Genomic DNA, 9,676 nt, shown 5'->3' with positions numbered 1-9,676 from the left:
GCAAATCATGTCATTCCCTGACTCAAAACACTGCAGTGACTTCCAAATTCAGTTAGAATAAAATCCAACTCTCAATCACTGTCTACAAGACCTTACACAGTCTTCCCGCATACCACTGTTACCTGTGATCTCTACACTCTGGTCAGGCAGGCTTCCTTTCTCTTTCTTCAACATACTAAACCCTACTTGAAGGTCTTTAAATTGTGATTGCCTAAGCCTCAGATATCTCTTTTCCCAAATCTTCAGCTCAAAGTCTCTTCCTTTAAGAGGTCTTCCTTAGCTGTCTAATGTAATAAGCACAGTCAACCCCACTCCCTGCATTATAATACTCCATTTTATTATTTTAAGGCCTATCTAGACTAGCTGTAAAGTATCTTTATATATTGATTTACTTGTTTATTTTTCTGTGTTCTGCTAAATGCTATACAGGTAACAGGGAACTTGCCCACTCTATTCCCAATAGTGCCTGGCATCTAGAACGTACTTAATAAGTGTTTTTGAATGAATGTTGAATAAATGAAGGACTCTGAAATATGTGCTGATTATGCATAACCATGGAGTCATAGGTTCTTATATATATGGAGCCACTGCAGAAAAATATTTTTCATCCTTCTGGGGATAATTTCTTTCCCCTCATTGTCCAAAGGAAGGAGGCTTACTGCAGTCAAGATTCCCCGAAATGTATGAATAACTGGCCAGAGAGATGAAATACTGAGAGACAAGATCTAACAGATACTATGACTAAACTCTGTTGAGACCTTCTAGATGCATTATTGATTATGCATGCATTCAGCCTCTTGCTGTTTGCACATCAGCATTTGCACCAATGAATAAACTCTCGGAGGATCTTTCTGAAACTATCTGAACAGAAGTCATTTATTACAGCAATTAAAAGTAAATAAATATGGTCATGAGGTTACTGCAAAAGAATGATATTTATTTAGTACAGTCCTTAAGGAGTTATATTAAACTTTGTATTCTTGAGATGACCCTTAGATTTAACACATTAGATAATATCAGGCCATATTTTATTAGAAATAGATGTTTCTCTTTCATGTCAGTGCACAGTAGATAATTTGAATAAAAATATATTGGCTAAAGAAACAGTGAGCTAATAACTGCTTTTGATCTGGGAAATTTGCCAATCTTGATGGCATCAAATGTGCATTGTATATTAAGAAAAGTTATTATCCCTCTCTATTTAACTTCCTTATTAAGAACTTTCCCACACAATCTGAGGAGATACCTGAACAAAGAAGTACAATATTAAAATATCTTCTCCACTCTTAAACTCACAAATAGAACTCCTACCCTACAGGATTAATTTATTGTTCTGCTCATTTGATGATGCATGACATCCTTTGAAAGTCAATGTGTTTTCAATAACTCTACAGGGTGTTAGTCCTAGAGCTTATTCTTCCAGAATGTACTTCCTGAAAATATAATCTTTATGAAACCATTGTGGGATCTTGGGTCTACCCATACAAATGGAGTTCCACTATCACCAGTCTATGGAACCTGGTTCACAAAAGGTGATCTGTTACTACTTTAATAGCTAAATCCAGTCATCTTCATTTCATCCCATCCTTTTGCTCACAACCAACTTTCTCTCTTCTATTATTTTTTCACTTTTATCTTAGGTTCGGAAGTATATATGCAGGTTTGTTACACAGGTAAACTGTGTGTCTCAGGGGTTTGGTATACAAATTATTTTGTCACCCAGGTAATAAGTATAGTACCCAATAGGTAGTTATTTTTATCCTCTCCCTTCTCCTACCCTCCACCATTGGTGTCTGTTGTTCCCCTCTTTGTGTCCACGTGTTCTTGTGTAGCTTCCACTTATAAGTGAAAACATGCAGTATTTATTTTTCTGTTCCTGTATTAGTTTGCTTAGAAGAATGGCCTCCAATTCTATCCATGTTGCTGCAAAGGACATGATCTGTTTTTTTGTTGTTGTTGTGGTTGCTGCAAAGGACATGATCTGTTTTTTGTTTGTTTGTTTGTTTGTTTGTTTGAGATGGAGTTCACTCTGTTGCCCAGGCTGGAGTGCACTGGTGCCATTTCGGCTCACTGCAACCTCCACCTCCCGGGTTTGAGCCATTCTTCTGCCTCAGCCTCATGAGTAGCTAGGATTACAGGCACCCGCCACCACGCCTCACTAATTTTTTGTATTTTTTTGGCAGAGACAGAGTTTCACCACGTTGGTCAGGCTGGTCACAAACTCCTGACCTCAGGTGATCCACCTGCCTCAGCCTGCCAGAGTGCTGGGATTACAGGTGTGAGCCACCAAACCTGGCCCATCTGATTCTTTTTTATGGCTGCATAGTATTCCATGGTGTATACGTATCACAGTCTCTACATTCTTTAAGCTTCTGAAATCCAGCACATTCCAAATCTTCACTGAGCCTCCAAAGCTCATTTTTGTCTGCTAGATCTGCTCTTTAACCTTTATAACAATTTGTAGAAGTGAAATATGGCCAACAAATGTCAGTAAAGAACAAGGAAATGATCACTCCATTATACAGAAAAGCCTATAGAGAAAGAGAGAGTGTGTGTGTGTGTATATAATATACATATATGTGTACATATATGTATACATAGTATATATAATATACATGTAGATGTATATACAGTGTATATATAATACTGTAATATATTATCTATAGGTATATATATTACAATATACATTTGTGTATATATACACAGTGTATATTATATATAAATTTGACATTTGTGTATATATACATATACATATGTATATATAATATACACTGTGTATATATACACACCATTATACACAGCATATCTATAGATATATACACACATATAGAGATATAACATACTGTCTATATATAGTAGACTATATATATACCATATATGCTATATATAGTATATTATATATACTATGTATACTATATAAATATATATAGCATATATAAATATATAGCATATAAATATATATAGCTTATAAATATATATAGCAAATAATATATATAGCAAATAAATATATATAGCATACATAGTGTATATAGTATACTATATATAGACAGTATGCTATATACATACTATATATACTTTATGTGTGCATATATCTATATATAGATACACTGTGTATAATACAGTCTGTCGATATATATTCAGTGTTATATACGCTGTGTATATATATACTATGTATACCATATATTTACATATATATTGTGTATATATAGTATACTATCTGTAGACACATTGTATACTCTATATACTGTGTGTGTGTGTGTATATATATATATACACTGTGTGTGTGTGTGTATATATATATATATACACACTGTGTGTGTGTGTATATATATATATATATATATATATATATATATATATATAGTGCCTAAACAGTTGTATTAGTCAGGGTTCCCCAGAGAAACAGAACAAATAGGATGTGTGTGTGTGTGTGTGTGTGTGTGTGTGTGTGTAGAGAGAGATCTTAAGGAATTTTCTCATATGATCATAGAAGCTGGCAAGTCCAAAATCTGAAGGGTAGGATGGAGACCCAAGGAAGAGTTAATGTTGTAGTCTCAAGTCAAAAGGTAATCTGGAGGCAGAATTATTTCTTCTTTGGACCTAAAGCCTTTCTCTTAAAGCCTTCAACTGACTGGATGAGTCCCACCCACACTACAGAAGGTAATATGCTTTACTTACTTATTTAAATGTCACTTACATCTAAAAAATACTTTCACAGCAACATCTAGACTGGTGTTTGACCAAAAACTGGGGACCATGGCCTAGCCAAGTTGACATAAAATTAACCACCACAACAGTTAATATTATTCCAGTTTTACAGATAAAGAAATAGGCTTTGTAAGGCTTATTTAACCAAAGTTACCATCCACCACATGTTGGAGCACACACTAGAAGGTAGATCCTTTTGCTCCTCATCATAACACATTCCATTAGCCGCACTGCATGTTTGTTACTGTATTGCAGAAGATTTTAATTTTTGTGAGAGTAAGTTTTACATTCCCTCCAATAAGAGACCCAAAATCCAGGCTGTATTTAGCTCTGACTTGACAGCCAAAGACCTACACCTGCCCAATGTCAAGAGCACAGAACTTGTGCTCAAGAGGTGACTACTGACACATATAATGTGAGCCTTTCAGGGTAAACTAAGACATCAAGTTTGGAATGTCACTCAAGGGAGTACTTCAGAATTCACAAAACTACTTCCTTTCAACATGAATTTCCAAAATTCAAAAGTATTTTTGAGTGCACAGAACCAGACATTACAGAACATAAAGGTTTATATCAAAAATTAAGTTTGATGTGAAGGACAATGTCAAGAGAATAAGAAGATAAACCACAGACTGGGAGAAAATATTTGCAAAGGACATATCTGACAAGGGAATGTTATCCAAAATATACAAAGAACTCTTAAAACTCATCAATAATAAAATGGAATAAACCAATTAAAAATGGTCAAAAGACCTAAACAGACACTTCACTAAAGATATATGAAAGCAAATAAAGCAAATGAAAAAATGCTCAACATTTTGGTGTACCTTATATGGGTTTTGGCATGTGTGTGTGTGTGTAGACTGATAAATAACAAAATAGTAGTCAGCCTTCAAAAAGAAGGAAATTCTGCCATTTGCAACAACATGGTTGAATCTGGAGGACATTAAGCTAAGTGAAATAAGGCAGACACAGAAAAGCAAATACTGCTGGATCTCACTTATATGTTAAATCTAACAAAGTCAAATTCACAGAAGCAGAGAGCAGAGTGGTAGCTACCATAGACTGGGGGTGAGGAAAATGCAGACAAGTTGGTCAAAGGGTACAAAGCAACAGTTATGCAGGATGAATAAGTTTTGTAAATCTAATGTGAAGCATGGTGACTATACTTATTGAATACTTGAAACTTGCTAAGAGAGTAGATCTCACCGAAAAAAAAAAAAAAGATAACTATGTGATGTGATAAGTATTAATTAGCCTGACAGTAGTAATCATTTCACAATGTATACATATATCAAAACATCGTGTTACACACCTTACATATATACAATTTTTATTTGTAAATTATGTATTTTACAAATTTCTATTTGTAAATTATATCTCCCAATAAAACTGAAAAAATAAAGTGTAAAAAAGAAAAAAATAAAAATAAAATGTAACAAAGAAAGAAAAGACATGGAGGAAACTTAAATGCATATTTCTAGGTGAAAGAAGCCAATCTGAAAATGCTATGTACTGTGTGATTACAACTCTGTGACATTCTGTGAGGACAGATCAGAGTATCCATATGATACTATAATTGTGGATACATGTCATTATATACTTGCCAAAACCCATAGAATGGACAACATCAAGAATGAACCCTAGTGTAAATGACAGACTTTAAGTGATAATGATGTATCAATGTAGAATTCATCGATTGTAACGATGAATTACATCATGTGTCCCAGTGGTGCTGATAGTGGAGGAGGTTGTGAGGATACAATGGAACTCTCTATACTTTCTGCTCAATTTTGCTGTGAACCTAAAACTGCTATAAAAATAGACTATAATTAAATGACAAGAACTTCAGTTTTGAGAATAAAAAGTAAGAATAAAAGTGTAGACAAAGAGACTACAAAGTAGAGAAGTGTGTAAAAGAATACCTTCAAATAGTGATCTGTGGTGAGTTGTAGCAGGAAGCTTGTTCCTATAAATTAGGATATCTGGCTTCTAATCTCAACTCTGTTATCCACTAGGTGGTTTGATCTGGGAAAATTCCCTGTCCGTGACTTGTCTAAATAGCTCATTAGCGGCCTGACCTGAACCCATAGTTTTGTCTATTTACAGTCCTCCCCCATTATCTAAGGTTTGACTTTTTGAAGTTTCAGTTACCCACAGTCAAGCCTGGTCTACAATATTAAATGAAAAATTCCAGAAATAAACAATTCATAAATTTAAATAGCACATCATTCAGATTAGCATAATGAAATCTCAAGCATCCTGCTGTGACCCACTCAGGATGTCAGTCATCTGTCTGTCCAGCATATTCATGCTATACGTATACAGTAACCACTGGTTAGTCACTTAGTAGCCGTCTTGGTTATCAGAGTGACTGTTGAGATACTGAAGTGCTTCTGTTCAGGTGACTCTTATTTCACTTACAAATGGCCCCAAAACTCAAGAATAGTGAAACTGGCATATTTGTTATAATTTTTTTTTTTTTTTTTTTTTTTGAGACAGAGTCTTGCTCTGTCTCCCAGGCTGGAGTGCAGTGGCGCAATCTTGGCTCACTGCAAACTCCGTCTCATGGGTTCACGCTATTCTCCTGCCTCAGACTCCCGAGTAGCTGGGACTACAGGTGCCCGCCACCATGCCCGGCTAATTTTTTGTATTTTTAGTAGAGACAGGGTTTCACCATGTTAGCTAGGATGGTCTCGATCCCCTGACCTCGTGATCCACCCACCTCGGCCTCCCAAAGTGCTGGGATTACAGGCATGAGCCACTATGCCCGGCCGATGTTATTTCTATAACCAATGAGAATTCCTGACAAATCGCTTTGTATCAGCCCACTCCTTGTCTCCCTTTTTTGCTTTTAATAAAGGCTATATAGAGTTCCTATCCAGGGTTTCTTGGGTCTGAGTCTTTTGGGCAGCTGTCCTCACTTTCCTTTGTTGTTGTTGTTGTTGTTGTTGTTGTTGTTGTTGTTGTTGTTGTTGGAGAGACAGGATCTTGCTCTGTGGCTCAGGCTGGAAGACTAGAGTGCAGTGGTATAATCAAAGCTCACTGTAACCTTAAACTCCTGGGATCAAGTGATCCTCTCACCTCAGTTTCCCAATTAGCTAGGACTACAGCATGCACTACCACGCCTGGCTATTTATTTTTGGTTTTTGTAGCGATGGAGGTCTCACTATGTTGCCCAGGCTGGTCTTGAATTCCTGGCCTCAAGCAATCCTCCTGCCTTGGCCTCCCCAAATGCTGGGATTACAGGTGTGAGCCACAGTGCCCAGCCCAGCCTCTTACTTTTAGGTCAACAGAAATAAGCACATTAAAAGATCTGGTTCTGCTCCCATATGTAAAGAGCCTGGATTCTCCCACACTTACATGAGTTTTACCTCCAGGAGCCCCACCAGGTGCTCACTGTGAACAGAAAATAAATTCCTTCGTGCACCTGGCAGGGAGAGAGGGAAAGTTACCATTTGACATACAACTAGAACGTAGGGCTCTGTTTAAGAAAGACCTGTCCTCAAAAGGAAATACTTAACAGACCTAGGGGAAGGGCAGTTACACAACTCAGCCCACACTAGACTTTCTGTCTCACATAAAGGGTTAAAAAAAATGGCTATGAAATTCTTCTAAAGGTCAGAGCCCAGGGACTCAGGCCTACTAGACAATGGATATGTAATCATAAAATTACACACTGCTTTCCCTCTACAATGCCTTACCACCACATCAGCAGGGTTCCAGTATAATAACTGTGAATTATAACTAAGAGAGCAGCGAGTGTTCATTTAAGAGGCACCTTAAAACAACAATATCAAAATATTCCTACCATTCGGTAGTGTATTTAATGGGTATGAGGAGACCTCAAGCACAATTTGGACTCAAACATTGCATCCTTAAAATATTATTTAGCTAAAGCTAATGTAAAATATGAGGAACTATCTCCCTAAACAACATCTTTAGACAATATTCCGAATTAGCTCCCAATGTTGACAGTTTTAGTGCCCCTTGGACATTTTTCTTGATGGCCTAAAGCAGAAAGTTGCAAACATGGTATGTAAACAAAAAAGGGACTGAAAAAAATTATCCCATTGTATGAACTTCAACATTTTGTAAACATTTTAAAGAGGCTCGACATAACAAAAACAAACAAACAAACAAAAAACCCTCATAAGCAAATGTTTATCCTCTTTGTCTAAAAGAGAGATCATTTTGGTTAACATGCGAGGCACCCTCTACTTCATCTCCCTATTTGGGGCATTAATAATTCTGGCTTTCTTACTGAAGTAAAATATACAAAACAAAACTTACTATTCCGGCCATTTTAAAGTGTACAGTTCAGTGGTGTTAAGTCTAATACATTAACATTGTTGTAAAACCATCACCACCATCTGCGTCCCAGACATTTTTTTCTTCATCTTCCCAACAGAATTTTTTCATGTTCCCAACTGAATCTATATCTGTTAAGCAATAATTTCCCATTCCTTGTACACCCAAACCTGGAAACCAACATTATGCTTTGTCTCTACAATTTGACTACTCTAGGTACCTCATATAAGTAGTATTATATGTTATTTCTTTTTCTGTATCTGGCTTATTTCATTCGGCACAACTTCTTCAAAATTCGTTGATATTGTAGCATGAATCAGAACTTTATTCCTCTCTAAGGCTGAGTAATGTTCCCTAGTATTTACATACCCCCTTTTGTCAATCCATTCACCGTGGATGGACATTTGGGTTACTTCCACCTTCTGGTTATTGTGAAATGCTGCTATAAACATTGATGTGCTAGTAATAGTTTGAGTTCCTGCTTTCAATTCTTTGGCAGTATATACCTATCTAGAAGTGGAATTGCTGGATCATATGGTAATTTGATTTTTAAATTTTTGAGGAACTGCCAAATAGTTTTTCACACCAGCTTCACTATTTTACATTCCCACCAGCAATGCACAAGTGTTCCAATTTCTCCACATCCTCATTAACACTTGTTGCTTATTTTTTTTGGATAATATACATTATAATGGATGTGAAATGGTATCTTATTGTGGTTTTGAATTAAATTTCCCTAAAGATTAGTGATGTGGAGCATCTTGTGCATTTGTGTATGTTCTTTGAAGAAATATCCATTCAAATCTTTTGACCATTTTTGAATCATCTTGTTTGTATCTTTTGCTGTCAAGTTTTGGCAGTTCTTTATATATTCTTGATATTAATCTTGTATCAGTATGTACGATCTGCAAACATTTTCTTCCAATCCATGAGTTGCCTTTTCACTCTATTGATAGTGTCCTTTGATGCACAAAATATTTTTATTTTGATGAAATCTATCTATTCTTTTATTGCCTGTGCTTTTGGTGTCTTTGATCCAATAAATCATTGCCAAACCGAAGTCAAAAAACTTTTCCTTTATGCTTTTTCTTCTAAGACCTTTATAGTTTTAAGTCTTATGTTTAGGCCTTTGATCCAGTTTGAGTTAGTTTATGTATATAGTATACATAAGGGCCCAACGTCACTCTTTATATATGGATACACTGTACCCAGCTTTCTCAACACCATTTGTTGAAAAGATTGTCCTTCCACATGGTCTTGGCACCCTGGTTGAAAATCATTTGAACATATGTACAAGGGTTTATTTCTGGGCTCTCTATTCTGTTCTTTTTATTTATATGTCTGATATCTGTCTTCCTTTTTTTTTTTTTTTTTTTTTTTTTGAGACAGAGTCTCACTCTGTCACCCAGGCTGGAATGCAGTGGCATGATCTCGGCTCACTGCAACCTCCACTTCCTGGGTTCAAGCGATTCTTCTGCCTCAGCCTCCTGAGTAGCTGAGACTAGAGGCACATGTCACCATGCCCAGCTAATTTTTGTATTTTTAGTAGAGACAGAGTTTCACCATGTTGGCCAGGCTGGTCTCAAACTCCTGACCTTAAGCGATCTGCCCACCTTGGCCTCCCAAAGTGCTGGGATTACATATATATCTGTCTTTA

The sequence above is a fragment of the Pan troglodytes genome, chromosome 11, assembly GCF_028858775.2.
Source record: "Pan troglodytes isolate AG18354 chromosome 11, NHGRI_mPanTro3-v2.0_pri, whole genome shotgun sequence".
Taxonomy (NCBI): Eukaryota; Metazoa; Chordata; class Mammalia; order Primates; family Hominidae; genus Pan; species Pan troglodytes.
The sequence above is the reverse complement of the archived record's forward strand: the minus strand, read 5'-3'. Positions refer to the sequence as shown.